General features: G+C 39.4%; 1 pseudogene; it reads right to left on the bottom strand.

The window, feature by feature from the left end:
• Positions 1–24912, bottom strand: part of LOC127171278 (uncharacterized) — a 179137-nt pseudogene that overhangs the window by 145588 nt on the left and 8637 nt on the right.

Raw genomic sequence — 24912 nt, 5'->3', positions numbered from 1 at the left:
CGTAAAATTTTCCCCCTTTTTTTTTGGAAAAAAACCTTTGGAAAATTTGGGGAACAAATTTTAAAAAAACCCCGCCGAGGGGGGGGTTTTCCGGGTTTTATTGTTCCCTTAAATGGTTTTTGGGGAAAAATACCAGCTCCTTGGGTTTTTCCCCATGCTTTGGATGCCCCGCCTGCAGCAATCTCAGCCTGGTAGAGGGGTTTGATAAACTTTAGAGACCCAGGAAGGGCATTACTGCTGCTTTAGGTGCACAAAGGAGGCATATTTTTGACTCGGGGTTAGCATATGGGAATTTTATAAACTTCAATTCTGATAGTTTTTGTTCTAGTAGTTTTGTGACTGCTGGTCTTGTACTGATCGGGTACTAATTTTCTCATCCCCCCAAAGGGAAAACATCCATTTGCCAGAGTCTTTCAACTTGTTCATGCAAAGTAGCAGAGGGTGACCAACTTGTAGTGAACAGACATTTTTGCTCTTTAAGATGATGTTGCAGAGCAAACCGGTCCTTGAAAAGTCCATCCAAGGAGATTTTTTGACCGCAGCAGGACCCCTGGGGGCCCCCAAAGCGGACTGGCTCGACTGGGGTGATTAAGTGAGGGCAGTCAGATCCTAGAGAAAAACCGGGATGGCGGTTTCAATCTCTTGGGGGGGAAGTCCTTTAAGATGATGGTACCTTTTCTGCAAATCTTTAACTGGATGACAGTGCACTCCAACCCCCAACTCTGATCAGTAAAGGCTCCTTGATCTGATACATCTTTTTTTGGCTGGCAGCTGGTGAAATGTAAAAGGAAACGGCGCCCCATGCAGGATCTTTAATTCTTGTCTGACTGTGGTAGGGGCAAGTCCTCTGCCTTACCTTTTAGTTTCAGCCGATTTGTGGGATTCAACAAAATGGTTTTTTCGGGCCCTCATCAAGAATGGCATAAGCATTCATGGATCGATCTCCATTTCTTAGAATGTTTGCATATCTTTTAAAAGTACCTTTAATTCCTGGGGGCTTTTAATAATAACACATCGTTTGGGAGCCTCACCTAAAAGGCCCAAAATGGTTCCTGTTTTTCCCCTCTTTTTCCTTGTTCCCGCATTTAAACCCCATGTAAAAAAAGCAAATGACGCCATCACAGGTTTTTCAACGCATCTTGGTTACACTCTGATGATCTAGGCCCCCTCCGCAGCGCCAGCAAGGGTTTTGCCCCTTGATCCAACTGCCTCTGAGATTTAGAGAGTTGAGAGAAAATTTTCACAATTATTCAAAAAAGTGTTTGTTGTTATCACAATAAGGGGAGTAAACTTTCCTTTGTGTCTTAGCTGTGACTGATGAGGAATATGGTGGTGATGAAGGGATTTTTTTGCCAAGTAGAACTTCTGTCCCTTTTTAGTATGTTTTTACCTTCCTTTGGGATCTCCCCGGGCCCCAAATGGTTAGTATCCTTCCAACGGCTCGTATACCTTGTGGAATCTTCTTGAACTTGGATTTCATATTCCAACCAGTCTGCAAAATTGAGGAGGGTAGGAATCTTTTCGTCTAGAGGATAAATAAACCTTCAAAATCTCCCCAGATCATGTGGCAATTTACTCAGAAGTCTGGACACATGTGAGCCACATCTCAATTCCCCCTGCCAGGGCCCCCGTTGCTTCAGCATTCCCCCCAAGGATCTCACCCTTAGGATACATTCGAAAAGTTTTAATATTCCCGTACTGATGCTGGGCCCATCCATCAATTCCACTATGCGCTGCAATGCTAACTGGTGTGGCTGGCCATACTGTTGATTGAGGGCATCCATAGTGTTGGTATATGGATGCGTGAACTGTTAAGATTCAGCAATTAACTGAGCCTCTTCAAGCTTGAGATGTTCTAAGGACAGGGTTTAAAACGCCTGTAGCGTCACTGGAAGAATGTTTTCAAAAAACGATCTTAAGCCGTCCCTTTTGGGGTTTGGGTGAATCAGGTCAGGAATTGTAGGTGCAGGGCCACGATATCTCTTTCCTGGTCAGTAGGTGGGCGGAAGTGGTGGTGCCTTCTCCTACCTAAAAAACAGGTTATGCCGTGGTCTAGAAGAATGGTGGGGAGGGGGCGATAAAAAAACTTCTCACCTTCTTGGCATGACCCCTTGTTTTGCTGACAAATTGTTTTCGTTTATTGGACTATCTTAATTTTCCTCTGCCGGGATGAACTCAGGACAGGCCATCATGAAGAGGACAAGCTTTCTTGACTGCTTGAATACTCAGAGCGCTCCACACTTTCTGGTGAACTACTATCTTGCGATGCATCATGAGAGGCTGGAGCACGGTTTGGTTTACTGTGGGTTCAGTTGATCTCGGCTTCCTTGGGGCTGGAACTGGTTTAGGGCGGTCTGGGACCTTTGACTGACAAGATACTGAAAGGGTAGATGCCTGGGAGGTTGTGACGGGATTTTGCCAACAACAACTGTTTCCCCCTTTTTTTTTTAAAAAAAAAAATTTTTTTTTTTTCCCCCCCCCTTTTTTTTTTAAAAAGTCACTTTGGTTTCTTTTTAAAACAACCCCGGGCTTAAGGAACCCCTCTTTCCCAAAATTTTCCCTTTTTGGGGGTTGGTAACCCCCCCCGGGTTTTGGGGTTTTTTGGGGATGGCTGGGTCCCAAAAAAAAGAAAAAGAAATTTTTTTGGGGCCCCATTTTTTAAAAAAAAAAACCCCCCAAAAAGGGTTTTAAAGGGGGATTTGGGGGGGTTTAAACCCCAAAAGGAATTTTTTTTTTTTTTGGGTTTTTCGGGCCCAAAACTGGAAAACCCAAAAATAAAACCCCCCCCCCCGGGGGTTTGGTTCCCCCCCAAACCCAAAATTTTGGGGACCCCTTTTTTTGGCAAAAAAGGCACAAAAAAAAAACCTCCCCCCAAAAAAAAAACCCCCAATAATTTTGAAACACCCCCCACCAAAACCGGGAAAAAACCCCCTTTTTCCCCCCCCCCAAAAAAAACTTTTTAAAAAAATTTTCCCCGGCCAGGGCCCCCATGTCCCGCAATCTCAAGCTGAAATTAAATTTCTGGTTTTAACATAAATTATGCGTTGCAAAACCTGTGATGGTCGTCACTTGCTTGTTTTACATGAGGTTAATGCATGGAACAAGGAGAAAGCAGTGGAAAAACAGGAACCATGTGCTGGCCCTGGGTGAGGCTGCCAACGATGTGTTATTCATTGACAAGCCTCAGGAAGCCTCCAGGAACCATGTGCTGGCCCTGTTAGGTACTGTTAAAGATATGCAAAGTCATTCTAAGAAATGGAGATCGATCCATGAATGCTTATGCCATTCTTGATGATGGCTCAGAAAGAACCATCTTGTTGAATGCTGCAGCAAATCGGCTGAAACTAAAAGGTAAGGCAGAGGACTTGCCCCTACGCACAGTCAGACAAGAATTAAAGATCCTGCATGGGGCGGCGTTTCCTTTTACATTTCACCAGTCTGCCAGCCAAACAAGATGTATCAGATCAATGGAGCCTTTACTGCATCAGAGTTGGGGCTTGGAGTGCACTGTCATCCAGTTAAAGATTTGCAGAAAAGGTACCATCATCTTAAAGGACTTCCCCTCCAAGAGATTGAAACCGCTCATCCGGTTTTGCTCATAGGATCTGACTGCCCTCACTTAATCACCCCAGTCGAGCCAGTCCGCTTGGGGCCACCAGGGGGTCCTGCTGCGGTCAAAACTCTCCTTGGATGGACTTTGCAAGGACCGGTTCAAGCTCTGCAACATCATCTTAAAGAGCAACAATGTCTGTTCACTACAAGTTGGTCACCCTCTGCTACTTTGCATGAACAAGTTGAAAGACTCTGGCAAATGGATGTCCTTCCTTGGAGGGATGAGAAAATTAGTACCCGATCAGTACAAGACCAGCAGTCACTAAAACTACTAGAACAAAAAACTATCAGAATTGAAGTTGATAAAATTCAACGATATGCTACCCCACTGCTCAGAGTCAAAAATATGCCTCCTCTTTGTGCACCTAAAGCAGCAGTAATGCCTCAGTTAAGAAGCCTAGAGCGTCGTCTCATTAAGTCCCCTGATCAAGCAGCTATCTACCAGGCTGAGATTAAAAGACTAGAACAGGCTGGGTACATCGCTGAACTGCAGTCGGGAGAAGAAGATCCTCAAGTGAGCTGGTATATCCCACACCATATGGTTGAACATAACGGGAAACATCGAGTGGTTTTCAATTGTTCATTCCAGTTCCAAGGGAACAACCTCAATGAATTGTTACTTCCAGGACCAACGCTGACTTCCTCACTACTGGCTGTGCTATCAAGATTCCGGGAACATTCTATCGCTATCAGTAGTGACATTAAGGGAATGTTCCACCAGATTAGACTTCTGCCTGAAGATCGGCCCCTTCTCCGTTTCTTATGGAGAGATTTAGATATGGAAGTGAAGCCCAGGGTCTATGAATGGCAAGTTCTCCCCTTTGGGACCACTAGTAGCCCATGTTGTGCTGTCTTTGCCATGCAGAAGCACATCCTGGAAAACAGTCAGCCTGGTGAAAAGGTACGTGATGCGGTATTGAAGGCATTTTATGTTGACAATTATCTGCAAAGTCTACCTTCTGTAGATGAAGCAAAGCTATTGGTAGATCAACTGCAGAGTGTCTTAGCAGAAGGAGGATTCGAACTCCGGCAATGGGCCAGCAATTCACCCACAGCTATTAGTCATTTGCCAGCAGCATCCAGATCTGACAATGCTGAGCAATGGATTGCTAAGGGTAATTCTCTCAACCATGAATCAGTGCTTGGTCTACAGTGGAACTGTGAAACTGATACCTTGTCCTATAAGGTCCGTGCTGTAGAGTGCCGGGAAGTCACCATGCGTAACATCTATAAAGTGCTTTCCAGCCAATATGATCCTCTTGGCTACATCGTCCCATATACCACTCGTGCAAAGGTAATAGTGCAGCGATTATGGGATAAGAAGAGAGACTGGGATGATCCTAAATTACCTGAGGATTTAGTGAACGAGTGGAACAGATGGTCAAAGGAGCTCAATGACTTACAACATATAGCTTTACCCAGATGCTATTGCAGTGCACCAAAGGATAATGTTTCAAGCCAGCGTGATATCCATATCTTTTGTGACTCATCCGAGTGTGCCTATGGGTCTGTCGCCTATCTCCGAACAGAAGATCAAAACGGAGAGGTGGAAATCACATTCATAGTAGCCAGGTCAAGAGTGGCTCCTAAGAAACGTTTGTCGATCCCTCGTCTAGAACTATGTGCAGCTCTGACAGGTGCTCAGTTGGCTAAGATCCTGCAGAATGAATTGACTTTGCCCATTCACCAAGTTTTTCTTTGGTCTGATTCTACCACAGTTTTAACCTGGATTAAATCTGAATCCTGTCGATTCAAAGTTTTCGTTGGTACACGAATAACCGAGATTCAGGACCTTACCAGCTACTGTGAATGGCGGTATGTGGATTCAGAGAGTAACCCTGCGGATGACATTACTCGAGGTAAAAGATTGGCAGAACTAGGGCCACAAAGTCGTTGGAATACAGGACCATCATTCCTTCAGCTTCCATCAGATCAGTGGCCGGTTACACCTCCATCCTGTGCTATAGCTGGTGATGAACTAAGAAACTCTACGTTTTGTGGTCTGTCTAATATTGTACCTCATTTGTCTATACCTGATCCAAGTAAATTTCTGACCTTTCAAGAGTTATTGACTGCCACTGTAGAATCTCTCAGGGAAAATGGAACCAGCATATCAGCTGTAGACTTTCAACAGGCTGAAATGGCTATCCTTCAGCAAGCTCAGTGGGAAAGCTTTCCTTCTGAGATGGCACAACTTATAGCAGGAAGACAACTAAATACTAACAGTCGACTACTTAGCCTTGCCCCTGAACTTGATCTTGCAACGCAGCTCCTACGGATAGGAGGACGTCTTCGTCGTTGTGAAGATATTGAGTCTGGGTTGATGCATCCTATTGTCCTTGATCCCCAACATCCAGTCACTACCCTTCTCATTAAGGACTATGACATAAAGCTATTCCACCCAGGTCCTGAGAGAGTACTGGCAGAGATGCGCAGGAAATACTGGATCCTTCGGGGTAGGGAAGCAATTCGACGTTATCAGCGTAAAGATTGTCCAGTATGTCAGAAGTTTCGTAAAACCCCACAGATACCCAGAATGGCAGATCTGCCTCCAGCCAGACTATGTCTATTCAAACCTGCCTTCTATTCTACTGGCATTGATTGTTTCGGGCCATATCTGGTAAAAATTGGGCGTAGAAGTGAGAAGCGCTGGGGTATCTTGTTCAAGTGCATGACTACACGTGCAGTGTACATTGACCTTCTCCCAAGACTTGATACTGACTCTTTCCTCATGGCCCTCAGGCGTTTTATAGCTAGACGTGGAAAACCTTTTGAGGTCTTGTGTGACCAGGGCACCAATTTTAAAGGAGGAGAAAAGGAACTGCATCAGACATATACTGAACTAGCTCCAGAGCTTCAGGAACAGCTTGCCTGTCAGCAGATTATCTTTCGTTTCAACCCACCACATGCCCCACATTATGGTGGGTGTTGGGAAAGGGAAATTCGTTCCTTGAAACAAGCTCTACAGGTGACTCTAGGAACTCACCCAATTCCAGAGGAAACTCTTCATACTGTGCTCATCGAGATTGAAGGAATCCTAAATTCTAAACCCTTGGGGTATACATCCTCTAATGCATCTGATCCAGATTCCATCACTCCAAATTCGCTCCTTATGGGGCGGCCTGATTCATCCCTTCCTCAAGTGATATACCCTCAAAGTGAACTATTGAGTCGACGTCGTTGGCGTCATAGCCAAGTTATAGCAGATCACTTTTGGAAGAGATTCATCCAGTTCTACTTACCTGGCCTCCAGATTCGTGGCAAGTGGCAGCGAGAGTCACCTGATATCAAGGTGGGAACAATCGTTATGATTGTGGACCCTCATTTCCCCAGGGCCCGATGGCCTATTGGCCAGGTTTCTCAAGTATTCACAGGGGTGGACAACAGAATCAGGACTGTTGAAGTGAAAGTTAAAGATAAATCTTATGTGCGACCTGTAGCAAAAGTTATACAGCTACCTGCAATTCCAGACTGAAAATTTGACTTTGGCCTTTTTTTATAATGTACAGATTTCCTCATTCTTTAGAAATCTGGGGGCGGCTGTTAAAAAGGCCTGCTGTATATGGACTTTTATTTTGAAGGTTTTTTGGCGCTCAGCCAGGGTGTGAATGCACCGTCAATGCAGCAATGTTAAAACCAGCTCCGCCCATTTCTAGCAGGTGGTGGTGATTTAGTGTTTGGTAGAAATAGACCTGCATGGAATGGGTGAAAAAAGGGGACATTGATGCTTGCTTTGTTTGGTGTTGTGTGCGTATAATAGATGAACCAAGTAAGTTAATTTATGTATTTCAGCTTATGTTAATTGTGATTTGTCTAAACATGTATTCTGTTTGAAAGTATTTGCTGAAATGCAATTTATAGAATTATTTTCTGTGTTCATATACATGTGATTGTTGATTTATTGTTGGAAATTTGTTGGCTACCTTTCTTTGTCTGAATGTAAGTTGTTTATTTTAATTCCATTTATTATATGGTTGTTTCAGACCACACATGCACAGAAAATAAAAGACATCAAAGAACTAAAGTTGCATCTTCATGTCTCTGATCGGACGTCTGTGGTGAACTGGTCCCCCACCGGCTATCCCCACTGGGTTAAATCATCCAGTTTTCTTTACCACAGATAACCCTAAAGTCAAACCACGCTAATTTGCTTACAAAAGAAAACATTAAAACACACACACACAGACACATATATATATATATATATAAACACTTTACTCACCTTATTTACATTCAGATTCGCAAAATCCACCGCCTTTCTAGCTACACAAGAGACTTAGCTTAACTGAACATTTGCTTTCACTTTCTTTTTGTGACGCGAAAAACAATGATGGCGTCACTTCCCGCACAACTCTGGCTACTGGGCATGCGCACATCAATCTAACGTTATTTTTGTCACACTGTACAACAATAATAATGCTTTTATATTATAGTTAGGGCTAAGTTTAGGGTTGGGGTAGGTGTAGACGTCAATAAAACACAATCAAATAGGTAGAACATTTCATTTAATTGTTAGTTTCCGGTCTGTATCCCCTCTAGCCACAACCCGCTTTTTCCTTCTTTTATTTTTTATTTACCGTATCAGAATACCGTATCACAGATAAATATTAGAACATGAACATATGGGGGATAGAATAAACATTAAAAGCTAATTAAATAGGTAGAAAGAAAAAAAAAATTAAAATAGTTAATTAATTAAATTAAATAAAGGAATAAAAAAAGAAGCAAATCATACAGTCATACAATTATACAGTCATTTTACTATCATAAAAGTTACAGATTATTTATGTTTTTTTTTTATAAGACTGGGTGTTCTTATGGCTTTTCTGTTAGAGGAGATTCCTTGAAGTGATGAGTAAAGTAAAAGTAAATCAGATGTGAATAGGTTTGAAGTTAAGGCATCATCTAGCTCCCTACCTTAACTGCAGAAATGTTACATAGATGGATGAATACAGGAAGTAAAGATGCTGCAATTTAAAAACAGAATTGTTTAGTATAAGGACAGACAAATAATAAATGTGAGAGAGATTCTTCCTCTTCTTGGCAAAAAGAGCAGAGTGGAGAAAAAAATCCGATGAATGTACTGTTAAATATTTGTTGCAGGCATAATAATGATGAAAAACATTAAAGAATTAACTTCTTTTATTTTATTATTAAACAAAAATGTGTTTGGCCTTGTCCATACCTTCTGAAAATCAACATTTGGATAAAGTGCCAACCACTGCCCATGCATTAAGAGATGAAGCGTTAGTAGCAGTAACACATTTTCTCAAAAAATTGTTTATACACTTATCCATAATATTAACTCCTTGAATAAATAGTTGAGGGATAATTAAATTAAAATTACAATATGTTTTATAAGACTTCATTAAAAATAATAAATTATTATTTGTAAGAATAGTATAGTCCCGTTTTAAAGCTTTTATTCCATATTTATTAATAACATCAACATAAGCATATAAATCTTCATTGTTGCTTATTAAATCTGAGATAAACACAACAGCCTTAGAAAACCAAGCAGGTAAGAAAAACGATTTACGAGCTGATAAAACATACTGATTATTTGGGAAAAATTAATGTTTAAAGATTAGCTTCTATGAGTCTAAAATTTCTACATATTTTGAAAATCAAATTAAGAATTCAGAACCAAACCGAATTCCTGCTGAAACAATTTTTTGTGCCAGTTTATTTTTCAAATTTGTTTAAAAAAAAAAAAAAATCTAAGACATTCAACCATCCCTTTGAATATGGCTGTGTTAGGGATTTTCTATTGATGGGTTTCACCTTATTTTTCCATATTAATTTAAAGTTAAGGGAATCAATAGATTTACGTGTCAGAGTCAATGTAAAGGGGCATAGAAGGATTAACAAATCGTGAAATACCTTCAGCTTTCATCGCCATAAATTGTAAGATCTCTTTGTAACCACAAACTGAATATACGTTTGGCAGAATCTAATTTAGGATGAAAATTCAAAGAAATTTGTTCCAAGGCTGATTTACAGATATAAATACCAAGATATTTAACAACATCTTTTACTAAAATTCTATCAACAGAGGTTACATTAGAATCATGGATAAACATTATTTCACTTTTTTTTTGTATTAACTACTAATCCAGAGGCTTTTTTAAAAAATTGTTTAAACTTTGAATTACCAAATTTACTTGACATTGATTCTTTAAAAAAAAAAAAAAATGAATGTATCATCGGCCAGTTGACATATGATTATTTTTTTCTCTCCAATTAGAATACCTTTGATACTAGTGCAATTAACTATTATCAAAGCACAGCTAACAGCATTAACACAGCTATTAATATCATTAAACAGTGAAGGATCTGACGATCCTCAAATGCAAACTGTGTGTGTTTTGCCTCAGAGCAACCATACATTTGTGTTGTGTTTTGCTTTCTTCATTTATTCTTCATTAATTTAATCATATAATCATTTATAATAATCATTATAGTCATTTATATATTCATTTTATTGATTTATTAATTGATTAGTCCTTTATATTTTATTATAGTTGTTTTTTTTATATATTTTTTCCATTGTTGTTTAGTCTTATGACTGTGTAGCTTCAAGGGCTGTTTGTCTTTATGAATAAGAGATACAAGGGAATGTTTATGGAAACTCAAGGTTCATGGGATGTTGTTGTGAATCAGTTTGGTATAACAATACTTGTTGAATTTGTGTTCTTCAGACGAAGTCTGAGCATTGAGACATACGCAACTAAGACTATTCAATAAACTCTCCTTTTTACCATCACACTTCGTCTCCTGCTTCTGCTCTTCACTTTCATTGGCTTTTTCCTCAGTCAACTTCTTGGCTGATAGAAGGCTGTTAATAGTGTTTTGGGTATTTTTGGGTACCAGACAAGACCTCCTGTTAACAGGGTTTGGGTATTAGACCTCTCTGCTGACGAGTTGTTCCAATACTGGACAAACTGATATTTTCTGGCGGGTTCTGGCGTCCGGGGCTGGATCCTAAACATTGTCTAGGCATGGAGACAGCGATCTAACAGTAAGGAATTGCTTATCTGTGGTTTATCTGCTATTATTGAACTGTAAAGTGAAAATGCTGTATGTGATTTTTGTATTTAGTGTTTTCAGTTAAAGATATTTCACAGTATCAAAGTTGATGTTTTATGAGTGTTTTTGTTTATACAGGTCAGTACAGTGCAAGTGGGAGAGAGAGGCGGGGACGGCATCAGAAAGGACCTAGAGCTGGGACACTTTCAAGGATCACCCGAAACACAATCACACTATATGCACAAGGCTGTTGGTTCTAACATTTATCATAATTTGAAGAAACATTTCTACTTAAAATATTAAATGCATTTCATTTAAGGCAGGGTTTTTCCTGCATAAAGAATTTTAAGGCAACTGCTGTTATACCCCTTGGTTTCTGTTGCAGGTTCCATTCTCAAACTGTTCTATTTCCACTGCACAAATCTCTTGTAATAAACCTGGTTTCACAGAACTATAGTTATCCACCAAAATAAAAGATCAAGGGGTTTCAGTCAAAAAAGGTTTCTTTTGCAAGTGCAGCGCAAAATATATATGTAATTGCACAACATTCAAGAGTCTTTTGTAACATTATACACCATACTATTCAAAAGCTTGCAGTCTATTTTGAGAAATTAATGATAATATATATATATATATATATATATATATATATATATATATATATTATATATATATATATATTTTAGCAAGGATGCTTTAAATTGATCAAAAGATGAGATGTGATGAAAAAGACATTTATAATGTTAAAAAAGATTTCTATATCAGATAAATGCTGTTCTACTTTTAATTAATCAAAGAATTTTACTGAGCAGCAAATCAGAATATTAGAATGATTTCTGAAGGATTATGTAACTGGATCATGAGTAATGATGAAAAAAATTCTGCTTTGACATCACAGGATAAAAGTACATTTTAAAATATATTCAAATAGAAAACATTTTAAATAGTAATTTTTTTTTTTTTTTAACTGTACTATGGATCAAATAAATGCAGGATTGGGGAGCAGAAGAGACATCTTGAGAAAAAAAATACTGTTAGAAAACTTCTAACTTCTAATGGTAGTGTATTATGTCTATAGTCTGTATTCATCACAAACTGGGCTACAATTATATGTGAGCAGCATTAATGTATTTGTATTATATTTGGGTTCTTCTTCTACAGGTTTTTAAAAATAAATTCTACAATATTGATTATGTGTTCATTTATTGAAGTTTATAGTAAATCCATTGCTGCTAGCCATTTGATTTTTTAACTTTTATGTGTCCAGTGTTGATCTAAATGCAAATCGGTTCTAATTGAACGCACAGTTGTGTATTCACCATTGTTGAAAGGTAAGACGGTGAAACAACATCGCGTTTTCAATGTTGATTCAATTTGCAAAATCAACACCTAATTTAACGTTAATCCAACGTCTACAGAATGACCTTAATTCACCCATGTTGAAGGTAAGACGGTGAAACAACGTTGCAATTTAAAGGTGAAATGACGTCACAATATCAACGTTGATCCAATCTGCAAAATCTAAACATAATCCAACGTTGATTCAACCATGGTACCGACGTTGTTTCAACAGTGAATCAACGTTGAAATGCCGGCTGGGAGGTGTTTACATAAATGTTTTTCAGTCTGATTGAACCGTCAATCCGATTACAGTTGAATTATTTGGGTGCATGTAAACGTAGCCATTGTAGACAATATCTAGTGAATCCAAATTGATTCTTGCACTCAGTTTCATGGGCCATTACCTATAAAACAAGACAGTGAAAGACAACACACATGACTGTGATGCTGGGTGTCTCTGTGTTTTCAGTTTCTGTTGATTGTGTGACTGTGACGACGTCTCTGTAGCTGCTCCTGATTTACCATCAGCTGATCCTGAGAAAAACTGGACTGATGTCTAAATATTGAGAGTCCTACAATAAAACACACAGGCAGACACATACGAGTATGACACATTACTGCTGTCACATCACATCAGCAGATCCATTTCAGAAAAAAAAAAAAAAAAAAAAAAAAAAACAGTATATTGATATTACAGCCAGAGATACGAATGAACAACTGATCATAGATTCACAACAGTAAATGATCAACAACTCTCTTTTTATCATTTACACACAGAGACACTGGAAGAGATGAAAATATCGATATATTCATAGATCATCACAGATTTAAACAGTTTAAAATACAGAGACTAAAGTGGAGCTAAATTATTATCTTACATTCTCCAATTACACACATATGAGGCCTGTTACTAAACTTTGGCCATTTTAAAAGATTTAAATAAAAATATACTCACAATAGTCTAATATCTTCAGTTTACAAAGTGGATTATCTCTCAGATCAGAGAGTAACCTCACTTCAGATTTTCCCAGATAATTCTGAGACAGATCCAGTTCTCTCAGGTGTGAGGGGTTTGATCTTAGAGCTGAATTAAGAGCAGCACAACCTGTGATTCCACAATAACTCAACCTGTAGAGAACAATGACACACTCTGAATTGTAGTTGAAGTGTCTGTACTTTGTTATTGACTGGTCTAAGAGCAGGAGAGGAGATATAATGACAAGCACTGAACAGAAATCACTAAATCACACATTAGTATCTGAACATTCACGTTAAATCTTTATGATATCTGTGAAACCACAAAGAGCTCATGGGATTTCAGAAAAAGTGGAAAATAAGAGGAAAATAAACTCTAACACAGAGATGGGCAGGTGAAGGAGTATTAATCAAACTAGCAGAAGCAACTGAAGCTCCAGTAAATGTTTGGTGGATCAAAAACAAGAGCAGCAGCTCATGTGATGTAATGTGACTTCATCTTCAGTCATCAGAGCCATCAGGAATAAATTTACATGGCACCTCAGTCATAAACTCACAGATTCGATTGGCGATTTATCAAGGTGGAGGACCAAGTTCTGCGATCCTACAAACCTGGAATGCACCACTCACATGGCCAGTCACATGATTGTCTGCTGTATGCTTGGAATAATAATCTTATGTTTTAAAAGGATAATTTAAAATGACTCCTTTTGCTGCTCTAATAATGACCATTTTTAAATATTTATTTTAAATATTTCATTTCATTCTTTTTGTTCTTAAAGGTGCAGTTTGCAGTTTTTAGGAGGATCTATTGACAGAAACGCAATATAATATTTACAACTATGTTTTCATAGGTGTATAAAGACCTTATATAATAGAATGAGCAATTTCTATCTACATACACCATGGGTCCCCCTACATGGAAGCGGCTATTTTGCACCGCCATGTTTCTACAGTAGCCCTAAAGGGACAAACAAAGCATGTTTTGTCACTATGTTGTTCTTGCGAATAAAACACTGGCACAATGATGAACAAGTAACAATAATATTAGGTTCACTGAATAATTAAGTAAACATAATTCCTTAATTTATCTTTGTAAAGAACCCTTATTGCTAAACTGGCTACTATCTGCTGTCTCTGATGATGACATCTTTGTCCTGTGTAGGCAGCTGTAGCTTCTCTATGTGCAATTCGCAACCTCACCACTAGCTAAACTTTACACACTGCACCTTTAACAGCTCCCACCTGCTGTGGTGGAGCAGTTATGAAATATTTTTCCTGTAAATACTTTCCAGCATTTCAATAATAAATATGAATGCAAATCACAGCGAAGTGCATCAGCTACCATACAGTGTTTGGCAGTGGTCAAAAAGGATTTAAACAGTGAATTTTATTCTTGAAAACAGCAGAGATGTGAATTTGGATAGCAATTAAAATACCACACGACTTTGGTGTTTGTCAAAAAGTTTTACCACAGTTTCTCCAGTTTACAGTGAGGATCCTCCAGTCCAGCACAGAGAAGCTTCACACCCAAATCTCCTATTTTATTCCCATTCAGACTCAGTTGTCTCAGGTGTGAGGGATTTGATCTCAGAGCTGAAGCCAGAGCAGCACAAACTTTATCCGTGATGCCACAATAACTCAACCTGTAGAGAACAATGACACATTCTTCATTCTCTCAGATCAGTTTATATGAAGGTAAAAGGGTAGTATAACTTGAGAGCTAGCTGATTTGAATTTGAGAACTTGTCATATTAATATTGTAATATTATAATATTAATATTATAAAAATTATAATAGTGCTTGTAAATTCAGATGTGTGAGGGGCTGATGCCTGGCCAGTAAAATGGTAAGAAGTTTATTTTGCAATTTCTTTTAATAAACAAATGGTCTGTATCACTTCCCAGTTCTTATGGCAAAACATAAATAAATAAATTAATAAATACATACATACATACAACTATTAAAATGAAATCCTGTTGTCATGAATCTGATCCTGAACGCCAGTCCGCTCGTCACATACACTATATAAGCCTTGGACTTCCTTCTCCTATCGCTGAGTATTGCATTGCATTTAGCACTCGCCTGGTGTTAGCAACTGTACGGAGCCACTTTGTTAGTTTCTAAGACTAGTTAAGCCTTGTGCCTGTCATTCTAGTCTTGTATTCTCGACTTGTTATATTGTCTTGTCTGCCTTCTGCCTGCCCTGGACTTTTCGCCTGTCATGGATTTAACCCTTTGCTCTGTTGTTTTAGACTCTGTTCACCTCTCAAATGAACTCTAGCCTGCACTTTTGGATTACCCATTTTCCTCATCCCTTGGATTACATTCGCTGCTGATCGACCCTTGTCTGTTTTACGGATTGCTTGTGTCTTGCCGCAATATATCTGTTGTCATTGTTCAACCTAAGCCTGTGTATGATCACACCTTGTTTGTTTAATAAAAGCTATGCATTTAGATCCACCTGCTTCCCATATCCCTCGCTCCGTTACAGCTGTTTTAAATGAACAAAATTAATATATTAAGCTCTTCAGGGAACCAATGTGTATTTCTTCACTATACCCTATAGATAAGACATTATAATATTACATTGTGAAATATAAAGAATATAAAATGTGCTAGCTCTGGTTTATGTTTTCACTAAAAACTGTTTGCCTGGAAGCAAAGTTGCCAGTTATGTGATGTCATTTAGAGAATAAAGCATGCTTACAACACTTAATATAAACTGCACAAATATATCTCTGACCTAATCAAATATTTGTAACTTATGCTGTTCAGTGTGTTTTTTTTTTGTTTTTTTTTTGTTTTTGTGGCAACAAATTAACAAAATACTCCCGTAAACCTCTGTACACTGGAAAAAGCGTGGTTTAGTATATGTCTGCTTAATTTTTCTTTTGAGAGAGGTATTATTTTTTCAATTTTTACGCAAAATAGAACGGGTTTCATTCATACTGGATGCCAGAGGGTGCCCTCGTGCAGAAAATCCACATATGCATCAAAGGAGGATCACTGATGACATTGCATTTAAGCCTCTCTAATATGATGGATAAAGGCATCGCTATTGCTGTAACTGAATAAAAACAACATATAACGTTAAACCAAGTGGCAAACCCCCGGTCTCTCTGTTGAAGCCAACACAGAAGTAACTAAAATTGCAAATTTATCGACTGGGCGCTAGAGGCTGGCTCCAAAAGAGAATCATTCCCATATACCTCCCATGTTAAAATGCCCAACTTTACAGCAGAAAAAAAAAAAAAAAAACAAACAAAGCCTGGTACAAAAAATGGTTTTGATCTATATAGGTAATTTTCCCTTCACGACAATTGTGAGGGGCGGTGAATTTTTTCATAACTGATCCGTTTAAATTATATTAAGCCTTAAAGTTCTGCATAATTAAGGGCATGATCATTTGAGTGACAGGTTGTCAGGATTCCCTGGGATAAAGTATTCAGATGCAGAAGTGTGAATCAGATGGATTTATTAAGGAATATCAGATTAAAGTCCCGGCAGGAATCACACAGTCCAGGTGACCACGTCACACAGATTTAGCTTGCACAGACAGCAGCAGGCAGATGTCACAATCCTGGCTAAAAGCCGATCTTCACTCTCTCCTCACAGGAAATAGTAATTCTCACACGCCAAAATAAGATCTAAGTCCATAAACCGCAGGCCAAAGATCGCGGAGAAGTCAGGCATCAAAAGGAATAACTGGGCAAACAGAAAAAAACAAAATATAACAACTGACCAGGACAACTAAAAGAACAAAGTCAAAACGACAAAACACACTAGCAAAGAAAAAACGAAAAAAAGCAGTAGAAATAGAGCAGACAGAATGAAAGAATTGGAATCAGCTGTAAGCGCATGGCTGTGCTGATTGCAAAAAACAGCTGCTTGCGGCCACCACTTTAAAATGAAAAACAAAAACAAAAAGCACGTGCAGGAGGGGTAACAGATCAAATCTGCAACCTGACAGTACCCCTTCCCCCAGGGACACCACCCGGTGGACCCCTGGCGGAATGAGACTGACAATGAAGGAAATTCTCAATCAGCTAACGGTCCAGTATGTCCCGAGCTGGGATCTCTCCTCTGGACCATATCCCTCCCAGTCCACTAGATATTGAAAACCTCGTCCACGGCATCTGGAATCAAGAATCCGTCTGACAATGAAGGCAGGAGCGCCCTCAACCATCAGTAGAGGAGGAGGGAGAGGAGTGGAAACATAAGGGATATGGGGAGAAGAAGGTTTAAAACAAGAAACATGAAAGACAGGGTGGACACGACGGAGGGGATTAGGCAGATGAAACTGCACCGCCACTGGACTGACAACCTTGACAATGGGATATGGCCCAATAACTCTAGGCGCCAGCTTACGTGATGGAACATTAAGCTGCAAATCTCTTATAGAGAGCCATATCCTTTGCCCACAAACATAATTCGAGGCTGCAGTCCAATGGCGGTCAGCTGCTCTTTTGGTTCTTCCCCCAGATCGGATCAGCGCCTCCCTGGCCCTCCTCCATGTACGGCGACAATGCTAAATAAATACCTGGTCTGAGGCAACAGCAGCCTTGACAGCCTGGGAAGGAAACGACTAGGGATGATAACCAAGACAACGCATGAACAGGGAAAGCCCATTTGAAGAGTTATGGGCATATTCAGCCCATGTTAGGGGTTGTGAGAAGCCAGGCATCGGAGCATCCGCTCGGGATCCTGATTAGCGCTCTCAGTTTGGCCATTGGTCTGTGGATGGAATCCTGTGGTCACACTGGCAGAGGCACCCAGATGTCAACAGAATTCCCTCCAAAAATTGGGAGATGAAATGGGTTCCCCTGTCACCCCTGACCACGTCCTCCGGAAGACTGTGAATCCGAAAGACGTGGTCAATGACCACCCGGGCCGTCTCCTTAGCAGGAGGGAGTTTGGGAAGGGAAATGAAGTGAACCTCTTTAGAAAAGCGATCCACCACGGTAAGGATCGCAGTATTGCCACTGGATGGAGGGAGACCAGTAATGAAATCCAGGGCAATATGCGACCGGGGGCCAGAAGGAATGGGTAGGGAATGAAGCAGACCAACGGGAGATTGATTAGATGTTTTATTTTGAGCACAAACCTCGCACGTCCTCACCAAAAATGCTGGAGGATGGCTGCCAGCGACCTCCTTACACCTGGATGACACATGAGTTTGGAGGACTGGCCGCATTGCAAGACCGCAGTGTGGACCGAAACAGGCACAAATAATCGACCCACTGGGCAACCCAAAGGGGTTTCAACTTGAGCCAATGTACATTTAACCTGTTTCTCAAAACCCCAGACAACAGCCCACACCAAATGATCCTCAGGCAAGATTGTATCGGAAGGGGGCATGTCGTCGGGGCTGCCAAACTGCCGGGACAGAGCATTGGGTTTGCCAGTCTGTAAGACAATACAAAATTGAAACAACCAAAATAATGTAGAAGTAATATGATTTAATAGCGTATCACTTTTGACAAACAGGTGGCGCTGTTATCAAAAACAATGTGGTGTATTCAGTGTGAGGTGACAATGACACACGGAAAGTTTGGTGTCAAAATATCAAAATTTTGCAGACATACAGCCTTAGAGTCATTTTGGCATCCTGGAACAAATTTATTGCATATACAAAAACGGTTTTGTCTATTGACACAAAATCCATAACTTTTTGTCAGCATAGTCTGACGATGATCTGATTCAATTTTGGTGAAAATTGGAGCAACGGTTGAGGAGGAGTTCGAAAAAGTAAGTTTTCAACACAAATCAAAATTGCAGACAGGAAGTAAGGCCGACCATGGAATAAATGGTATCTGTGTTGTTAGCATGACCCAAGAAATATTTTGAGAGACAAAACTATTTGCTCTAGAACAAATAACAGATTAATAAAACCAAAGACTACTCATTAGATTTACCCAAAACGAATCATATCTCTTGTTTAACCATTAAGACATCATTTAGACATCAGAGCCAGTTGCACATTCCAGGTTAATGAGTGCCGAATGGCCGCTGACGCCCTGCAGCTCACATCACCGAAAACATTGAAGCAAATTTTCAAAGACATTATCTTTATTAACAAACCACATATTTGAGGTCTAAACAAGTACATTCTTGTCTGAAAAACTACATTCCATGACACAAAAACAGTATTACTTATAAAATTTACCATCTATGACACTCACTGCAAATGGTGTGAAACAAATGGTGAAATGGTTCCCGTGTGATATTGGGTGAATATCTCATGGGTAGGAAGACTTCTCAGCCAATCCAATTTGAAGACCAGAAATAACTATTGTATATAGACAGATTATTGTTTGTGTGTACACACTGAAAGATTCAGCTTTTCTTAAAAAAATATTTCTCATACAAAATCTGTTTTAAATAAATGACACTATTTACTACCTGAGTTTTACTGTGTTATTTAGATCCGTATTCATATGTAGGCAGCAGTAATTTGTGTGATTTTACACAATTAATACATTTTAAAGAATCACTGACTGTGTTGAGCTCAGATCTGTTTAAAGTAAAGAGACTGAAATGTTGATTGTGTGTGAGAGTGTGTATTTCAGTGTGTCTCTCGGTCCTGCAGTATTTTGTTATTGAGGAGCAGCTCATGTATTCAGTCATTTACAGCTCAATCGGCTGAACTCACAGCAGCAGAAAGAGATTGAACTCTTCAAATATACTTTATATTGTGTTTCATGTGTGAGACTCAAATTTGATCTTACCACAGTATCTCCAGTTTACAGTGAGGATCCTCCAGTCCAGCAGACAGCAGCGTGACTCCAGAATCTCCTAGTTTATTCACAGACAGATCCAGTTCTCTCAGGTGTGAGGGGTTTGATCTCAGAGCTGAAGCCAGAGCAGCACAACCTGTATCTCTGAGACCACAATCACTCAACCTGTAGAGAACAACGACACACTCTTCACTCTCTCAGATCAGATCAGTTTAGCAGTGAATCCATTAGTAAAAATAAAGTATAAACTTTACACAAAACACAAATCAACATGTTTGATGGATCACTGGATTGAGATCCAAAATGTCAGAGCGCCAAACATGATCAGAAATCAAAGTTTCATTCAAGTAGGATATGCCTAGTTCTTCCATGAAACTCTAGATGGCACAGGCTGACGGGTGCTAACACAACTGATAATATTCACAGCCTTATACCACTTTGCACAAGCTGATTGGTTCCCTTTGCGTACGCAGCCAATGAGATGAACCTTTAGCTTTAAATGGTCAGCATTCACTTGAGCCTTTCGCAGCAGCATGCTTTGAGTTCCTCTGGTTCCGCAGGTTGTTCGTGAGAGAAGTAACATTAATTACTAAGCATGTCGTGTTCATATAACAGCAGCGGCGGCGCCTTATAGTTCATGTTTGTGAAAATACTCTCACTCTTAAAGGGGCCACATCTCTATTTCACTCGTTACATTTGGTTCAGTCATAGTGCAGTGTTTATTGTGAAAGTCATGTTTAGTTGTAGTTTAAAGATAATGAATCAGTAATTTGTTTAAAATATAAGGATACTATTACCAATAATAAATTGGTTAGTAGCCCATTTACAATGCAGCATAATAGTAGGGCACTTTTAAACTTGGAATTTGTTTATTCAGCTGGGCTCACAGCAATTCTAGTACTTTCATAGAGTGTAGCAGCAGTATCCATAGAAATTCAGATTGCGTTATTAGCAAATTGTTAATAGCTGCATGCATAGCAATTAAATGATTTATCAGTAGCAGCAGCAGGTAAACCATAGTTGAAGTTCAACGGTTAAACATGGATGTTACATAAACTCTTCAAGTGAGTAGGAATTATTAGCATTTTGTTTTTTTATAAAGGGGCTATAGCAATATTAAGTACTTGTACAGCTGTAACAGCAGTATGCATAGCTATTCAGATGCAATGTTAGAAATATCAGTATCATGCTTAGCAAGCCAAATTATTACCGATAATATAGCAGCAGCAGCAGGAAGTGCTTTAGTCGCAAAATGTTCGTTTAACGCATGGGGTAAGTAACTCTTTAATGTGAAATAGGCATTTTATTACTTTCCTTATTTAACAGGGCTACAGGTAATTTTGTGAACTCTTAAGTGAAAAAGGCTTTATTTTGATTGTTTGCTGTTTAGTAAAGAGGCTTATAGCAATTCTAAGTACTTTGTGCAGCTGTAGCAGCAGTATGCTTAGCGATTTTTATAGCAGCAGCATGCATAGCAGATTCAGTAAATAATATTAGCAGCAGCATGCTTGGCAAACTAATTATTATTTTGCTAATATAGCAGTAGTAGTTAAAAGGTGGTCTGATTAAATTTCAGCGATTTTGCATGGATGGTCAGTGAATTCTCTAAGCAAAATTAGGCATATTATTATGCTTATCCAATAGGGTTTTCAGCAGATTATGCAGACTCAGACTTCATTGTGTTAGCCATTTAATAACGGGCCTTAAAGCTATTCTTAGTACTCGTGTGTAGCTGTTTAGTTTGCAATGTTGGCAAATTTTAATAGCAGCAGCATGCAGAGCAGTTTCAGATGCAATGTTAAATAACCTTAGCAGTGGCATGCTTAGCATCATTGTTTCTAATATAGCAGTGACAGCATATAGTAGTTTTAGTTGCAAAAATTCCAGTGAATCGCACGGGGTAAGTAATTTGAAATAGGTATTTTATTACTTTTTCTATTTAACAGGGCTACAGTACTTTTGCAAACTCTTCAAAGTGAAATGGGCATTACTGATTGCATTTGCTTGTTTAATAAAGAGGCTTATAGCAATTCTAAGTACTTTTGTGCAGTTGTGTTAGCAGTATGTTTAGCTATTTATAGTGTTTGTCTGTTTGATTACGTCATTAATTGATCTTGAACCATGCAGTGTAAATGCGGCCAAATATACTTTACATTTTGTTTCATGTGTGAGAGTCAAATATGATCTTACCACAGTTTCTCCAGGTTACAGTGAGAACCATCCAGTCTAGCAGACAGCAGCGTGACTCCAGAATCTCCTATTTTATTCCCAGACAGATGCAGTTCTCTCAGGTGTGAGGGGTTTGACATCAGAGCTGAAGCCAGAGCAGCACAACCTTCACCTGTGACACCACAATAACTCAACCTGTAGAGAACAATGACACACTTCACTCTCTCAGATCAGATTATCAGTGAATCCATTATCAAAAATAAAGTACAAACTTAAAACAAATCAACATGTTTGATGGATCATTGGAATGACATCTAAAATGTCACAGAATAAAAATATGAGCCTCATTTAAGAAAGACAAATATTACTTGCACAATGTCAGTGGTTTAAAAATCAGTTACTTAAATGTTAAATAAATAAATGTTCTTATTCTGAATGGACTTGATAAGAACTGAATTCTTTTCTATCCCGGATGTGCAGCCAACTTTAGTTTTCATGTTAAGTTCATTTTTGTGAAACGCACATAGAAAGGGATGCTTTTGTAACCCCGCACACAGAAATCCATCTTAGCCTACAGGTATGTGATCCATCAGAAAAATCCACTTGCTTCATTACACTGCGAGTTCATGTAGGGCTTTTGTTTTTTTGTGTGCAGAAGCCCTTCATCGGAGATGAGGTAAATAACATAGCAGACAACACTACCTAATCCATGATTTATTAGCCTGTTGGTAAAATTTTTATTTTTCTTGTTTATTTTTCAAATAAATTTTAGTTTTTTCCACTGGTCTCAATTGGAAACCGAACTCAGAACATGTAACCATCAGGTAGGTCAAAATATATAGTAATAAGAAATAAGTAAATAAATAAATGAATGTAATGGAGTGGCCAAATCAGTCAGCAGGACACCGGGATTTTTTCAGACAGACTGCGGGCCTGCAGGCTGCGTGAATGTCAATGCTGTTTATGTTTGGGTCCGGTCTGGTTCAACAAATAGTCTAAATACCATTGGGTCGGGTCTGTCTCAAGTTGTTGTTTTTTTTAAATTTCATTTTTACACATCAGGTTCGGGTAAGAATTGATTCAGGTAGATTCAGGTCAGGTACAGAGTTTAGGACCAAAGAAGACCTCTAACCTGTAGCAATGAAGATTTATATGCTTTTACCTCTGATTTTCTTAATGTTTCAACAGTGAAGTGATTGTACTCATCGATACTTACTGAACTGATCTGGATTCTTTAATCACAGGCAGCAGCTTCTGAAGAACTTTCAGTTTGGATTTATTGTTTCCACAAACAAATTTATTAATATCAAAATCATCCAGCTTTTTCTCTGATGTCAACAGCACAAAAACTACAGCTGACCACTGAGATGAAGACAATTTGGCTTTACTTATTGTTCCAGATTTTAGATACTGTTGTATTTCCTCCGCTAGTGAATGATCACCCAGTTCATTCAGACAGTGAAACAGATTGATGGATTTCTCTGGAGAGTCAATGGTCCTGATCTGCATCTTGATGTACTCAACTGTTTTCTCATTGCTGTCAGAGCTGCTTCTTGTCTGTTTCATTAGTCCTAGGAGAATCTGATGAGACTCCACTGACAAACCCAGAAGGAACCGCAGGAAAAGATCCAGATGTCCATTTTTACTCTGAAGAGCCTCATCCACAGCTCTCTGATGCAGCTCAGATAATGAAACAAGTTCTGATGAATTGAGCTGAAACAAGTCCTTCATTTTAGACCGTAAACTCTGTTTGGTGATTTGGTCAATAACATTTTTGTTTTTGTTTGTCCAGCAGAGGTGCACATATAGAGCTGCTAGATGTTCCTGAATGCTCAGATGAACAAAGCAGAAGACTTTCCCCTGATACAAGCCAAACTCCTCTCTGAAGATCTGAGTGCACAATCCTGAGTACACTGATGCTTCTGTCACATCAATGCCACACTCTCTCAGGTCTTCCTCATAGAAGATCAGGTTTCCTTTCACAAGCTGCTGAAAAGCCACTTTCCCCAGTTTGAGGATCATGTCTTCATCTGTCACCTTCTTCTCATAGTCCTTCTCATGTTTGATGTTGATCTGAAGGATCAGGAAGTGTGTGTACATTTGAGTGAGAGTCTTGGGAATCTCTCCACTCTCTGCTCGACTCAACATCTTCTCTAGAACAGCGGCTGAGATCCAGCAGAACACTGGGATGTGGCACATGATGTAGAGGCTCCTTGATGACTTCAGGTGTGAGATGATCCTTTTGGCCAAAATCTGATCACTGATTCTCTTCCTGAAGTATTCCTCCTTCTGTGGCTCACTGAAGCCTCGTACCTCTGTCACTCGATGGACACACTCAGAGGGGACGAGATCAGCTGCTGCTGGTCTGGAGGTGATCCAGATGAGAGCAGAGGGAAGCAGATTCCCCACAATGAGGTTCATCAGCAGCACGTCCACTGAGGCTGATTCACTTACATCACACAACCTCACATCGCTCTGAAAATCCAGAGACAGACGACACTCATCCAGACCATCAAAGATGAACAACACTTTATATTCATCAGTGGACATTTCCATTTCTTTAGTTTCAGGGAAAAAGACATGAAGAAGATCTAAAAGACTGAGTGTTTTTTCTTTCATCAAGTTGATTTCTCTGAAAGGAAGTGGAAATATGAGCTGGACGTCCTGATTCTCTTTCCCTTCAGCCCAGTCCAGGATGAACTTCTGCACAGAGACTGTTTTTCCAATGCCAGCGACTCCCTTTGTCAGCACAGTTCTGATGGCTTTGTCTTGTCCAGGTAAAGGTCTAAAGATGTCATTGCATTTGATGGCTGTGTCCTCTGTTGCTGTTCTCCTGGATTGTGTCTCAATCTGTCTCACCTCATGCTCATTATTGATCTCTCCACTCTCACTCTCTGTGATGTAGAGCTCTGTGTAGATCTCATTCAGGAGTGTTGGGTTTCCCTGCATTGCTGTTCCCTCATACAGACACTCAAACTTCTTCATCAGATTTGATCTAAATGTGTTGAGGACTTCATGGCTGTAAAATTAAAAAAACTGCATCATT

Source organism: Labeo rohita, chromosome 9 (genome assembly GCF_022985175.1).
Source record: "Labeo rohita strain BAU-BD-2019 chromosome 9, IGBB_LRoh.1.0, whole genome shotgun sequence".
In the NCBI taxonomy this organism is placed as follows: domain Eukaryota; kingdom Metazoa; phylum Chordata; class Actinopteri; order Cypriniformes; family Cyprinidae; genus Labeo; species Labeo rohita.
The sequence above is the reverse complement of the archived record's forward strand: the minus strand, read 5'-3'. Positions and strand labels throughout refer to the sequence as shown.